This window comes from Hylobates moloch, unplaced genomic scaffold, assembly GCF_009828535.3.
Source record: "Hylobates moloch isolate HMO894 unplaced genomic scaffold, HMol_V3 SCAFFOLD_4, whole genome shotgun sequence".
NCBI lineage: Eukaryota > Metazoa > Chordata > Mammalia > Primates > Hylobatidae > Hylobates > Hylobates moloch.
In genome coordinates, this window is record NW_026652279.1 from 94512458 (window position 1) to 94527091 (window position 14634).

Consider the following 14634-nt stretch of genomic DNA (forward strand, 5'->3'; position numbering starts at 1 on the left):
AAAAAACCAAACACCGCATGTTCTCACTCATAGGTGGGAATTGAACAATGAGAACTCATGGACACAGGAAGGGGAACATCACACTCCGGGGACTGTTGTGGGGTGGGGGGAGGGGGGAGGGACAGCATTAGGAGATACACCTAATGCTAAATGACGAGTTAATGGGTGCAGGAAATCAACATGGCACATGGATACATATGTAACAAACCTGCACATTGTGCACATGTACCCTAAAACCCTAAAGTATAATAAAAAAAAAAAAAGTAAGATAATGAGCATTGCCTAGCTGTTCTCCAAACATCTGTAAAAATTTATATGTAATTTATATATAAATATAAAGAGTATTTATATACTCTTCCCTCAATCTGGTCATCACTTGCGTATCATCAAAACTTTAAATTGTTTGCCAAACTCAAAATTAAACTAGGCTTTTAGAAGTCAGGATCACAGTTGCTCTGGGGGTAGGCAATAGCTGGACAGAAGCCCAGGTGAGGATTCCTGGGAGCCGGCACAGTTCTGCTCTTGGTCTGGCTGCTGGTTACACACAGGGGTTCAGTTTGTGTAAATTCATCAAGTTATACAATTATGATATGTGTTCTTCTCTGTATACATACTAGACTTCAATAAAAAATGCTTGACAATTTAAATAAAGTATCTTGTTACAGATAAAAAAAAAAAAAAGAAATTCTGATTTTCAGGAGACTGTGGAATATTTGCCCATATATAATGAGATATCTTGGGGATGAGATCCAATTTAAACACAGGATTCATTTTATGTTTCATATACACCATATACACATTGCCTGAAGGTAATTTTATATAATATTTAAAATAATTATGTGCATAAAACAAAGTTTGTGTACAACGAACAACAGAAAGCAAAAGTGTCACTATCTCTGCCACTCCTGTGAACCATCTGTGGTTGTTTGGCATCACCATCACTCATGACTCTGAATTTATATGTTACTAATAACTAATTATTTTCTTACACTTAAGTACTTAATAGTAAAAAAATATGGCATATCGGCTGGGTGTGGTGGCTCACACTTGTAATCCCAGCACTTTGGGAGGCCAAAGCAGGCAGATCACCTGAGGTCCGGAGTTCAAGGCCAGCCTGGACAACATAGTGAAACCCCGTCTGTACTAAAAATACGAAACTTAGCCGGGCGTGGTAGTGGACACCTGCAATCCCAGCTACTCAGGAAGCTGAGGCAGAAGAATTGCTTGAACCCAGGAGGTAGAGGTTGCAGTGAGCCAGGATTGTGCCATTGCACTCCAGCCTGGGGGACAAGAGCGAGACTCAGTCTCAAAAAAAAAAAAGAAGGCATATAATTAATATTGTGAAAAAATGTGTTCAGGGTAGTCCTAAGCAGCACAGTAGCATCACCAGAATACCTTTATTCCCTTGAGGACGCAGAATCAACGGTGTGTTATGCACCTGCATTTGACTACGACCTGTCACATAAAATCAGATGTGGAATTTTCCACTTGTGGCATCAGGCCAGTGCTCAAAAAGTTTCAGATTGTGTAGCATTTTGGATTTCTGATTTTTGGATGAGAGGTGCTCAACCTGCATAGTGTTCTAAGCACTAGAGAAAGAGGAGACAACACAATGTATGTTCAAGGTTTGAAGCTGGACAAGATAAGGCTTCAGAAAGTCTATTTAAACTAGATTCTGAAGACTTGAGAAATTTGATAAAAATACTTAACAAACTAGGCATAGAAGGAATATAGCTCAAAATAATACAGGTCATATATGACAAAACCACAGCTAACATCATACGAATGAGGAAAAGTTGAAAATCTTTCCTTCAAGAACTGGAAGAAGACAAGAATGCTCACTTTCACCACTCTTATTCAACATAGCACTAGAAGTCCTAGGTAGAGCAATCAGACAGGAGAAATAAATAAAAGGCCTCAAAATTCAAAAGGAGTTAGTCAAACTGTCTCTCTTTGCTGATGATATGACTCCATATAATATATATATATGTATTATATGGAGTCTTGCTCTGTTGCCCAGGCTGGAGTGCAGTGGCATGATCTCAGCTCACTGCAGCCTCTGCCTCCTGGGTTCAAGTGATTGTCCTGCCTCAACCTCCCAAGTAGCTGTGATTACAGGCACGCACCACCATGCCTGGCTAATTTTTGTATTTTTAGTAGAGATAGGGTTTCACTTGTTGGTCAGGCTGGTCTCAAACTCCTGACCTCAAATGATCTGCCCACCTCAGCCTCCCAAATGATCTTGTATTAAAAAAAACCTAAAGACTCCACCAAAAACAACTCTTAGATTTGGCAAATAAATTCAGTAAAGTTGCAGGTTACAAAATCAACGTATAAAATCAGTATTGTTTCTATATACCAAAAATGATCCAACCAAGAAAGAAATCAAGAAGTCAATCTCACTTAAAAAGCTAGAACAAAATTAAAATACCCAGGAGTAAATCTAACTAGGGAGATGGAAATCTCTACAAGAAGGACTACAAAACACTGTTAAAAGAAATTAAAGATGACATAAACAAAAGGAAAAACATCCCAGGCCCATGGATCAGAAGAATCAATATTGTTAAAATGACCATACTGCCCAAAGCAATCTACAGATTCAATACAATCCCAATCAAAATACCAATGTCATTCTTCACGGAGTCAGAAAAAATAATCCTAAAATTTGTATGGAACCAAAATAGAGCTCCAATAGTCAAAAGCAATCCTGAACAAAAAGAACATAGCTGGAGGCATCACATTACCTGACTTCAAAACACATTACAAGGCTATAACCAAAACAGCATGGTGTTGGTAGAAAAACAGATAAGTAGCCCAATGGAGCAGAATGAAGAACGCAGCAATAAAGCCACATATTTATAGCCAACTTATCTTTGACAGAGCTGACAAAAACTTGTATCAGGGAAAAGGACACCCTTTTTAATAAATGATGCTGGGAAAACTAGATAGCCACATGCAGAAGATCTAGGCAAAGAATTCATGACTAAGACTTCAAAAGCACAGGCAACAAAACCAAAAACAGACAATGAGACTTTATTACACAAAAAAGCTTCTGCACAGCAAAAGAAATAACATAGTGAAGAGACAACCTGTTGAATGGAAGAAAATATTTGCAAACTATTCATCTGAGGGGACTAATATCCAGAATATAAAAGGAACTCAAACAACCCAACAGGAGAAAACCAAATAATCCTATTAAAAAGTTGGCAAAGGACATGAATAGATATGTTTCAAAAGAAGACATACAGAGAGCCAACAGGTATATGGAAAAAATGCTCAGTATCACCAATCATCAGAGAAATGCAAATCAAAACCACAATGAGATACCATCTTACCCCGGTGAGGATGGCATTCATTAAAAAGACAAAAGATAACAGATGTTGGTGTGGACACGGAGAAAAGGGAACTCCTCTTACACATGGTGGCTGGGAATGTAAACTAGTATAGCCACTATAGAAAACGGCATGGCAATTTCTCAAAAAGCTAAAAATCGAAATACCATTCAATCCAGCAATCCCACTACTGGGTATCCACTAAAACAAAAAGAAATGAATATATTAAAATGATACCTGCACTCACATGCTTATGGCAGCACTATTCACAATAGCAAAGATAGACATAAACCTAAGTGTCCATCAACAGATGAACGGATAAAGAAAATGTGGTATATATACACTATAGAATACTATTCAACCACACACATACAAAGAAGGAAATTATTCCATTTGCAGCAACATGGACGAAAGTGGAGGTCAACATGGTGGAAATAGCTTAAGCGAAATAAGCCAGACACGAAAACACAAATATTGCACATTCTCACTTAACCTGTGGGAGCCAAAAAAAAAAAAAAAATTTGAACACGTGAAGGAAGAGTGGAAAAATAGGTAACAGAGACTGGGAAGGTAAGTGGGAGGCAAAAGGGTGAATGAAAAGTGGTTAAAGGGTATAAACATACAGTAAGATAAAAGGAATAAATTCAGCCAGGAGTGGTAGCTCATGCCTGTAATCCCAGCACTTGGGGAGGGAAAGGCAGGCAGATCACTTGAGGTCAGGAGTTTGAGGCCAGCCTGGCCAACATGGTGAAACCCCACCTCCACTAAAACTATGGTAAAGGGAATTTTTAAAATTTTTAAAGGACATAAGGACAATAAGGAAAAAAACTGAGACTGAAGATAGCATAAAAATGTGGAAACTAGAAAGCAAATGGACAAAAAGTAGCTGATTAAGAGGATCCAAGAAAACAAAATCAGAAGTTGACAGTGAAGAAAGCCAAGAACCAATCAGACTTACATAGCAAAATCATGCAATGGCAGAGAATTGAGACTATAAGATACTGCTAGAAGTAGAAATGGCTGAATGGAAGACAAAGTGGAGGAGATATCCTAGAACAGAATAGTAAGAGACAAAGTGAGAGAGGGACAAAAGAAAAATAGGAAAATTGGAGGAGCAGTTCAAGCAATTCAAGAAAACTTCCAAATTGAAAGACATAATTTCAAAAACTGGAAGGGTCTACCAAATTCCCATCACAAATAAATGAAAATAGGCCTATCCCAAGATACAATATCTACATTATTTCAGAAAGGTGGAGACAAACAGTACATTTTACATTTTACAAGCTTCCAGTGGGGATGGGTAACAAATCACTTAGAAAGGGATCAGTAATCAGGAGACCTTTGGTCATCTCAAAATGACTTTTGCAAGCTAGAAGTTCCAGACTAGCTCTGCATTGTATAAAATCATTATATATTGATTACATTGTCAACAGATGTGGTTTAGACTAGCTCTGCATTGTATAAAATCATTATATATTGATTACATTGTCAACAGATGTGGTTTAGGGTTTAAGCTCTGTGTAGGAGCCTGTTCTGGAGAATTAAATTTTCATTTGCAAAGATAGGAAAATATTCTGGAATAGTCAACCAGATCAAGGAGCTTGCACCAGACTGTAAAGTGGTACACTACTTCTTTCATGGAAAAAGACACGCTTTAAGGAAAACAAAACAGCTGAAATAATCATAATCACTGTGTTTAGTTATATAGTAAGAACTGTGAATTACCTAAAGGCTAATGTGTAGGTCTAAGATTTAATTATCTTAAATATGTGATAATGTGTAAGATCACAAACAACTGCCATTGCATGCTGAGGTATGATGATTATTAAGGGGGAAAAGTCAGTGAGAATGCTGGACTATGACATAAAATCTTAGTGGCTGTCCAAGATAATAAACCAGTTTGGTCCGAATGCTTTAGAGATGTTAAATGAACAGCCTAAGTTGCTTTGGTGTGGTATCTTTGGTATTTTTAATGACCACAGTATTTCCAACTAGGGAAAGAAAGCAAAAGATTTAAAAAAAAAGATGGCTCTTAAATATATGTTCTTGGGCCTCAGCCATATTTTAAATCATTTTTAATAAAATTTCATTATTTAAAACAATTAAAGGTCCTAACAATTATTGTTCTTGCATTATTTTCTTTCTTTTTATTTTTGTTTGAGACAAAGTCTGGCTCTTCACCTAGGCTGGAGTGCAGTGGTGCAATCTTGGCTCACTGTAACCTCCACCTCCCAGGTTCAAGCAATTCTCCTGCCTCCACCTCCCGAGTAGCTGGGATTACAGGCACCCACCACCATACCCAGCTAATTTTTGTATTTGTAGTAGAGACAGCGTTTAACTATGTTGTCCAGGCTGGTCTCGAACTCCTGACCTCAGGTGATCCACCTGCCTCGGCCTCCCAAATTACAGGCATGAGCCATTGCACCTGGCTGTTCTTGCTTTATTTTCAAAAACTGCCTAGAACTATTTCTTACCTTGGATATCATGACTCGGGTTAACAATTGTATCATTTAGAACTCTTCTAGACTTAGGTCCCAAATTCAGAATAACAAAGCTAATAAAACGTATTTTACGCCTAAAACATCTTTAAATTTTCTGGAATGGCCACGAGGTAACACAAAGATTTACTCCTTTACCTTAAAAAAAGGAAGGATAATAGAAATAATTAGATTTGGTCAACATTACTACAATGTTATTTAATTCAAAATTATAAAAATTCTTATTGCTAAATTATTTGGTAAATCACAAGAGAAATTTGGGCTCTATAAATCAATTATATGCAAATTTTATTAATGAATATATCTTCAATGGTTATGTACTTTAAGTTGAAAAAAGGCAAACTCATGCTCATATACAAAAACTGGTACAATAACTACTTCAACTTGATTTTTGTTTCTAGATTTCAATATCCTTATTAATCATGGACAATCAAGGTACACTTGATGATAGAAACTAAAGGGCCACGTAGATTTGTCAAATTCCTCACTATTCATAATATGTCTAACCCCCTGCATAATTACTGACTGAATCTGTGTACTGTATGCCAATAGATGATCCAGTCTTTTCCATTCTATTAATTCTAGTTAAGATAATAACTTTCCAGGGCTGCTGAATCTTATCATTGATGGAAACAACTATCAGCTGTATATGGTCGTAGATTAGGTGTCTGGCTATTTTTGCAGCATCATTAGACAAAGACTGCACTTGAACACACTCCAATGACTTTGCCAGACTCTGTTAACAACTAATGCAGCAGTAAAACACCTTGGCTCTGAATTATAGCACCGCAACAGATCCTCAAATTACTAAAGGTCTGTCCCAGCCAGAGACCTCAAACTAAACATTCTTAAGAATCTTCCAGAAGAAGATGATCTTAGAGACAGATAACAGCTTCTACCCAAGACTTCTGGATCAAGAGGAATGAAAGAGACAGCTTCTACTCAGGACCCATGGAACAAAGATCTAGATGGCCAGAACCATAAATTACCATGCTTTAATTTGTATGCTCTTATTTTGTGTCCAAGCTATTGTCTTTCCTTTGGTTTAAATTTCTGAATTGTTAACAGGCACTTGTTAACTCCAACAACGGTACCTGTAAGACCTTACCCATAATATTGCTTTGTGCATCCCTAGTCACTGCAGTGTATGAGTCTCTTGTCAGGCTACAATTTGCTCGTGATTTAACTAAAATAACGCAATCAAACCAATGGTTGAGATTGTAGCCACTTTCTTTTGGGTGCAACTCAGCTTCCTCTAGTTCCTGGGCAATTACATTTAACTACTAAGCAACTCTTTAAATAGTAAACTAAAAATAGTAAACAGGACAGATACCCCTATGATGTCATACTTAGGAAAGTTTCTGTCAACACCAAAAACACACTTAGGGACCATGGCTCTTGGCTTAGAAGTAGAATACAAACTCTGTTAATAATCTCTCAGCATTTGTCAGTGTTAAATTACTCAAATGTGACCTCCAGAACCTTAAATGTGTACAGCCATTTTTCATTCAGATGACTCAACAGCTAACCTTAATAACAAAAGGCATACATAAAGAACTGACTTCAGTCTAACAACAGATGAGGTTGTCTTAATAATCTCCTATCTCCTAGCAATGGTAAAGATCTGTATTTCATTAAACAATGATCTGAATATCCTGAATCTGGCCAAAAGGAGGGAATGAGAAAGTGAAATGAACCCCACTGATAATCATATTATTGTTTCCCTAACAGATCGGTAGCATGGCCAGTACCAAGAGAACCCAGCCCTGCTTCACTCCTCCCAAACGGAATAATGAAGCACCTAATTCCCAAACTGACCTCACTTCATGACAATATCCAATCCAGATCTGTTCTACTTCCCCTAGTCTTTCCTCAGAATCATTCAGCCCAAGCCAAATCCCTATAAAGAACTTGCTCTCTTCTTACTGAGATACCTCATACTTCATCTGGCGTGAGCTCTCCCTTGCTAAAGCAGGCTAATAAGTTTTGGCTACAGGTGCACTCCTGGTGGCATTTATCATTTATCATGCCCAATAATCTTACACAAGATTACAATGCATCAGAGCAAATTAAACAACACTTTCTTTTAAATGAGGTAAAACCTGAAAGAGCACATTCTAGCTAGTCATGCTACATTTTGTTTAAGGTCCCTTGCCATATTAACACATACTGCTTTTTTGATCATTCTGACAAATGAAATATACTAGGTAACTTTTTAGTTAATGATGTAAGCTTATTCAAAAGATTATTAGAACTATTAATTCTAGATTTGTGGGAATTTCCTGGCAATTTGGGGGAAGTTCCTGTGCTTGGCACTGTTATAATCTCTGAGATATGGCACTGAACAAGACAGATTCAACAGGAATTACTTTCAAGTTTCCTGGCAGCTCCAGATGCCAAACTCCAAGAAGTTGCAAGGCTTCTTGTAATGAATACTTCTCCTAGCATCATCTCATCAAATTCAAGCCAGGTTTATACTTCAAATTAATCTTTACCTTGTTTGGAGAAACAGCAGAGCTTAAAAAAATATTTGTCTTGGAGGTTGAAAGAAACACTTGGTCTTTTCCTGTCTGTTTCAGTTATAAAATTACAGTACATTATCAGAACTAGAATGTGGAGGTTTTCCATTAAATTACTTACCAATCAGTCTTTCTTAAATTATCTTCCCAAAGTCATTTGCCTTAACAACAATTCTATTAAGAAAAAAAAAATTAAACTTATTGGATCTTCAAGAATCATACTTTGACACTGATAATTTATAATCATTCTTTTCTCCTTAACACTCATGCTAGAAGATACGGGCAACCCTAAAAACAGAAATTAATGTACATGAATACTTTTGCACTCAAATGGTTAGTATTTCCTGCTATTTCATAGATCTGCCTAATTTATTTCTACTTGGCCTGAAACATATTTTTCTTAAAAGTACTATTACATTCAGGCATGTGAATGCACCTGAACATTTCTGAAGTGTTCATGTTATACTCCAAGTGTTACTATAAATAAGTACTCAAGAGTGATGTGCTAATAAGACATCCTAAAAATGTCTTTGTCTCCTTAATCGACTTTCTAACATTTCTCTTTTTAGTAATATAGCCACCAAATCAAAGTTACTTTCTACCCCATCAACAATACTCAGTAATTGTAAATATTTTATGAATGCTAGTTGTTGAAAAAATAAGATGAGATCTAAAATCATTACAACTCTGCCTCTCACATGGAAAGTCTTTATTGCACCATTAGCAACATAATGTTTGAGGTTATAAACAAATGCCTGAGTTTATAAACAAAAATATCTGACCACAAACTTTTCTATTTAAAGAAATTAATATACCTTCTCACTCTTGCACTCTATATCAATTATTTCCAGGATCCTTTAACACTAATATTTAACATTACTTAATGGTTCTCATTTAAATTGGTAAGGATATGGAGGAACGGTTACTATTCCACAGGCCTTGCTACTAAGTACAAACTGGTACAAACATGTTAGGGACCAGTCTGGCATAGTGATTAAGTACAGCATGTGTATTTCCTATGACAACCAATGCCTCTGCTGATTATACAACACAGGAAAGGTTTCATATAGCTGCAAAAAGTACCATCTTTGCAGAGGCAAATACTGGAAATAGATAACCTGTGGTATATGCACTTAAAGATACATTTAAAGAGAATACATGGTCAAAAGTCACGAACTGAACCTGCATATACATGAGTAGAAAAATTTTATTTAAAGGAATGAGATTTACACTACAGAATTCTTTATATAAAAATTTAAAACCACACTCAAAACTATATTTTCATGGACACAAGCATGGAAATAAAGATATCTGGGTTGGAAAGTGGGCTGGAAGAACATACGCTGAACAAATGAGAATGAGGGCCTAATATAATGGGAGAAGAGGACAGTGCTCTGGACTGAACTGTCTCTCCCCAAATTTCATATGATGAAGCACTAACCCACAATGTGATGGTATTTGGATATGGGCCTTGGGGAGGTAATTAGGTTTAGATGAGTTCATGAAGGTCGGGTGTTCAAGATGAGATTAGTGCCATTATAAGAAGAGAAACCAGAGAGCTTGCTTGTTCTCCCTCTCTCTCTCTCTCTCTCTCCCTCCAACATGTGAGGACACAGTGAGAAGACAGCCAGGAAGAAAGGAAGCCAGGAAGATAGCCCTCACCAGGAATCTTGATCTTGGATTTTACAACTTCCAGAAATGGGAGAAATTAAATGTGTGTTGTTTATGCCACCCACTCTATGTGGATGTAGCCCAAACAGACTAAGACAGAGATGAAGGAATGAAAATTGAAGAACAAAGTAGGGCCTTGTACAGACTGACAATGATAATATGCCACGTATCGAGCAGTATTTTCAACTCAATTCTATGCACCTATTGCCCAAAAAACAAACAAGAATCAACCATCCGGTTAAATGGAACTACCGCTATCTAAATACAAAATTAGGGATTCCTAAAATTCTATAGAAAAAAAATTATAGTGAGAGGAGAGCCAAATTTGGCAAATGCCAAAGACATATAAAATTGACAAAATTTCAGTTGAATTACATAGATATTTGACAGTGTTAAACACAATAAAATTAACAAGACCTGATCAGACTTTCAGAAAAATCATGCAACAAGCAGTACACATTGGAAGGGATCAAGATTGGAGGGAAGACTACTAAAGAAGTGACTGTCAATAACTCAAGTCAGGTAAGTACCAAAACTGTAACTTTTGCTATTTTCAATATACAAATTAGCACGAGTGTAAACGGGAAGTGATAAACTCACCTTGGCTGCCTAATAGTAGTCCCAGATACAGGTAGAGTGTTTCTCATGAATTAAAAACTGGCAAGAAGAAACCTGCCCCTTTTTCCCTGTCTCCTCCCACTCACCACCCCACCCCCAATTACACATAAGATAGAAGTGGATTAAGGTCTCACTGTAATTAGGTAAATATGTAACATCCTACCAAAAGTGAAATAACCACACAGAGTGAGAAAAGATCAGTATATGTCACAGTGGATGGGGGTGAATGAATGGGAGCACCAGCAGCCAGTGAATCTCACAAGGCAGGGTCATTTAGGGTCATCAAACTTAAGTCTTGTAGCAATGTTATTAACCTTTTCTACTTGAGAATTTCATACCATTCTTTAAAAAAAATTACTCTGATAAATTTATAAGCCCTAAGTTCTCCTAATTCTTGAACCAAATTCAGTGTTATTTGAGGGGAGGAAACCATGTCATTTCCCAATAGTTGGAAAAACACCATTGCCTCTAACTTTCCAGAACACCAAACGGCCCATTTCTCTGCAAGCAAATATTCAATCAGTGGGACTTCCTGGCAGGAAGACCAGGAATAGGATTTCTATAAGATGATGATAACATTTATCCCGAATTTTCCGTATGTCAAGACACTAGGCATTTAAGATACATGTTGAAGTCAGCACCACATGCGCTCTGCAATTATTTATATAAAATATCTATTTTACATGTCTCTAAGTATGTATAATAGGGTATTCATATATGGTCTTTCTATACATATATGCACACGTAAATATATAAAAAATAGCATAAATATGAACACATATAATATATACATTTACATATCTGCATATAGACAGATATAAAGCTACATAAAGATATACATGTATATATAGAAGAGAAAGAGAAAAGAGGAAGATGAGATAATTTCTTATTATACTTGGCTCACTGACTGCCCACAGTACTGTTTTTAACTTATAAGGCCATTAGAACAGTTTTACGGGAGTTTCATAAAGAAAAAATATCATAGTTATATAGTTTACATAGCTTATTACACACATTGTCACTTTTTTCCATTTTTTAATTGTGGTAAAATACGATTAACATAAAATTTACCTTCTTAACCATTTTTAAGTGTACAGTTCAAAGGTATTAAATACCTTTATAATGTGTACAACCATCACCACCATCCATCTCCAGAACACTTTTCACCTTGTGTAAAGAAACCATAACCACTACACGCTAACTCCCCCTTCCCCATGCCCCTAGCTCCTAGCAACTATCATTCCACTTTCTGTCTCTATGATCTTAATTATTCTAAGTACTTCATGTAAGTGGAAAAATACAGTATTTTTCTTTTTGTGACTGGCTTATTTCACTTAAGCAAAATGTCCTGATTCATCCAGGTTGTATCATATGTCAGAATTTCCTGCCTTTTTAAGGCTTACTAATGTTCCTTACACATTTGCTCATCTATTCATCCTTCAATGAGCACTTAGGATGCTTCCATGTTTTAGCTATTATGAATAGCTATTATCATGCAGTATTCATATATTTGCATGATATATGCAAACAGGGATTTATATCCCTCTTTGAAGGCCTCCTTTGAATGAATTCTTTTGGGTATATACCCAGAAGTGGAATTGCTGAATAATACAGTAATTGTATTTTTAAGACACTGCTATGCTGTTTTCTACAGTGGCTATATTATTTAACATCGCCACCAACAGTGCACAAGAGTTCCAATTTCTCCACATTCTTGCCAACAACTGTCATTTTGTTGTTTTTTATAGTAGCCATTCTAATGAGTGTGAGGTGTACCTCACTGTAGTTTTGATTTGTGTTTTCCTAATAGTTAGTGGCGTTGAGTATCGTTGTATGTACTTCTTAGCCATTTGTATATCTTCTTTGGAGGAATGTTTATTCAAGTCCTTTGCCAATTTTTGAATCAGGTTGTTTTTTAGTTGTTGAGTTCTAGGAGCTCTCTATTTATTCTGGTTATTAATCCCTTATCAGATATGTGATTTGGAAATATTTTTTCCCATTCTGTTAGTTGCCTTTTTACTGTGTTGATAGTGTCTTTTGATCCAAGAAAACTTAAAATTTTCATGAAGTTCAATTTCTTTCTTTCATTGCCTGTGCCATATCCAAGAAATCAAAACTTTTGCCCTATGTTATCTTCTAAGAGTTTTATTGTTTTTTTTTTTTAATTTTTAAGAGATGGAGTCTTGCTTTGTTGCCCAGGCTGGAAGACAATGGCACAATCATAGCTCACTGCTGCACTGAATTCCTGTGCTCAAGCAATCCTCCCAACCCAGCCTCCTGAGTAGCTGGGACTACAGGTGTGTACTACCACACACAGCCATTTTTGTTTTTGTTTTTTTTTTTTTTTTAATTTTTTTTGTAGAGACAAGGTCTCGCCATCTTGCCCAGGCTGGTCTCAAACACCTGGGCTCAAGAGATCCTCCCTCCTCAGCCTCCCAAAGTGCTGAGATTACAAGCATGAGCCACTACACCTGGCTAGAGTTTTATTGTCTTAGCTTTCACATCTACATCTTTAATCCATTTTAAGGTAATTTTTGTATATGGTGTTAGGTAGGGTCCAACTTCATTCTTTTGAATGTGGATATACAGTTTTATCAGTACCATTTGTTGAAAGGGCTGTCCTTTCCCCATTAAATGGTCTTAGCATCCTTATAAAAAAATCATTTGACCATATATGCAAGAGTTCATTTCTAGGCTCTCTATTCTACTCCATTGGTCTACATTTCTGACTTTATGCCAGTACCATATTATTTTGATTACTGTAGCTTTGTAATAAATTTTGAAATTGGGAAGTGTGAGTCCTATAGTTTTGTTCTCCTTTTTCAAGACTGCTGTGAATATGTGGAGTCCCCAGACATTCTATATGAATTTCAGGATGGGTTTTTTTCTTTTTAAGCAAAAAAAAAAAAAAAAAAAAAGCCATTTGGATTTTGATAGTTGTTGCACTGAATCTGTAATCAATTTGGGTCCTTTTGACATTTTAACCAAATTAAATCTTCCAATTCATGAACACAGGATATGTTTCCATCGATTTATGTCTTCAGTTTCTTTCAGCAATGTGTTACAGTTTCCACTGAACAAGACTTTTACCTCTTGGTTAATTCCTAAGTATTTTATTCCTTTTTTTTTTTTTTTTTTTTTAAGTGGAATTTCGCTTTTGTTGCCCAGGCTGGAGTGCAATGGCACGATCTCGGCTCACTGCAACCTCTGCCTCCCAAGTTCAAGCAATTCTCCTGCCTCAGCCTTCTGAGTAGCTGGAATTACAGGTGCCCACCACCACGCCCAGCTGATTTTTTGTATTTTTAGTAGAGACAGGGTTTCACTATGTTGGCCAGGCTGGTCTCGAACTCCAGATCTCAGGTGATCCACCCAACTTGGCCTTCCAAAGTGCTGGGATTACAGGCGTGAGCCACCACACCCAGCCTGTTTTATTCTTTTTGATGCTATTATAAATAGAATTTCTTCATAATCTTTTCACACTGCTTTCTGTTAGTGTACAGAAATGCAACTGATTTTTGTATACTCTTTTATCCTGTTACTTTGCTCAATTCGTTTATTACTTGTTTGTGTGTGTGTAATCTTTAAGGTTTTCTATACATAAGATTATATAATCTGCCTTTTAAATATTTTACTTGCTTAATTGCTCTGACTAGACCTTCCAGTACTATAATGCACAGAAGTGGTAAAAGCTGGCATCCTTGCCTTGTTCCTGGTACTAGAGGAAAAGTGCTCAGTCTTTCACCATTGAGTATAATGTTCACTGTGAGTTTTTCAGGTATAGCTCATATCATGTTGAGGTAGTTTCTGTTCATTTATAATTTGTTTCCATCTTTGTTTTTATGATGAAAGGGTGATGAATTTTGTCAGGATTTTTTCTGTGTCAATTGAGATGAACATGTCTTTCTCTCTGCATTCTGTTAATGTGGTATATTACAACAATTTATTTTCATATGTTGAACCATGCTTGCATTTCAGGAATAAAAGGTAATAATAAAC

The 14634-nt window shown here is 36.4% G+C and overlaps 1 protein-coding gene across 4 annotated transcripts in view; it reads right to left on the reverse strand.

The window, feature by feature from the left end:
* The window catches only part of CDK8 (cyclin dependent kinase 8), a 155681-nt gene that overhangs the window by 75962 nt on the left and 65085 nt on the right, over window positions 1-14634 (reverse strand). The window contains exon 1 of one of the 4 annotated variants that reach the window (XM_032150608.3): window positions 5807-5928. The exons of the other annotated variants lie outside the window; for them this stretch is intronic. The gene's annotated coding sequence lies outside the window, so the exon portion shown is untranslated. Of the gene's footprint in view, window positions 1-5806; window positions 5929-14634 lie in introns of those variants that run through there. 4 annotated transcript variants of the gene reach the window in all.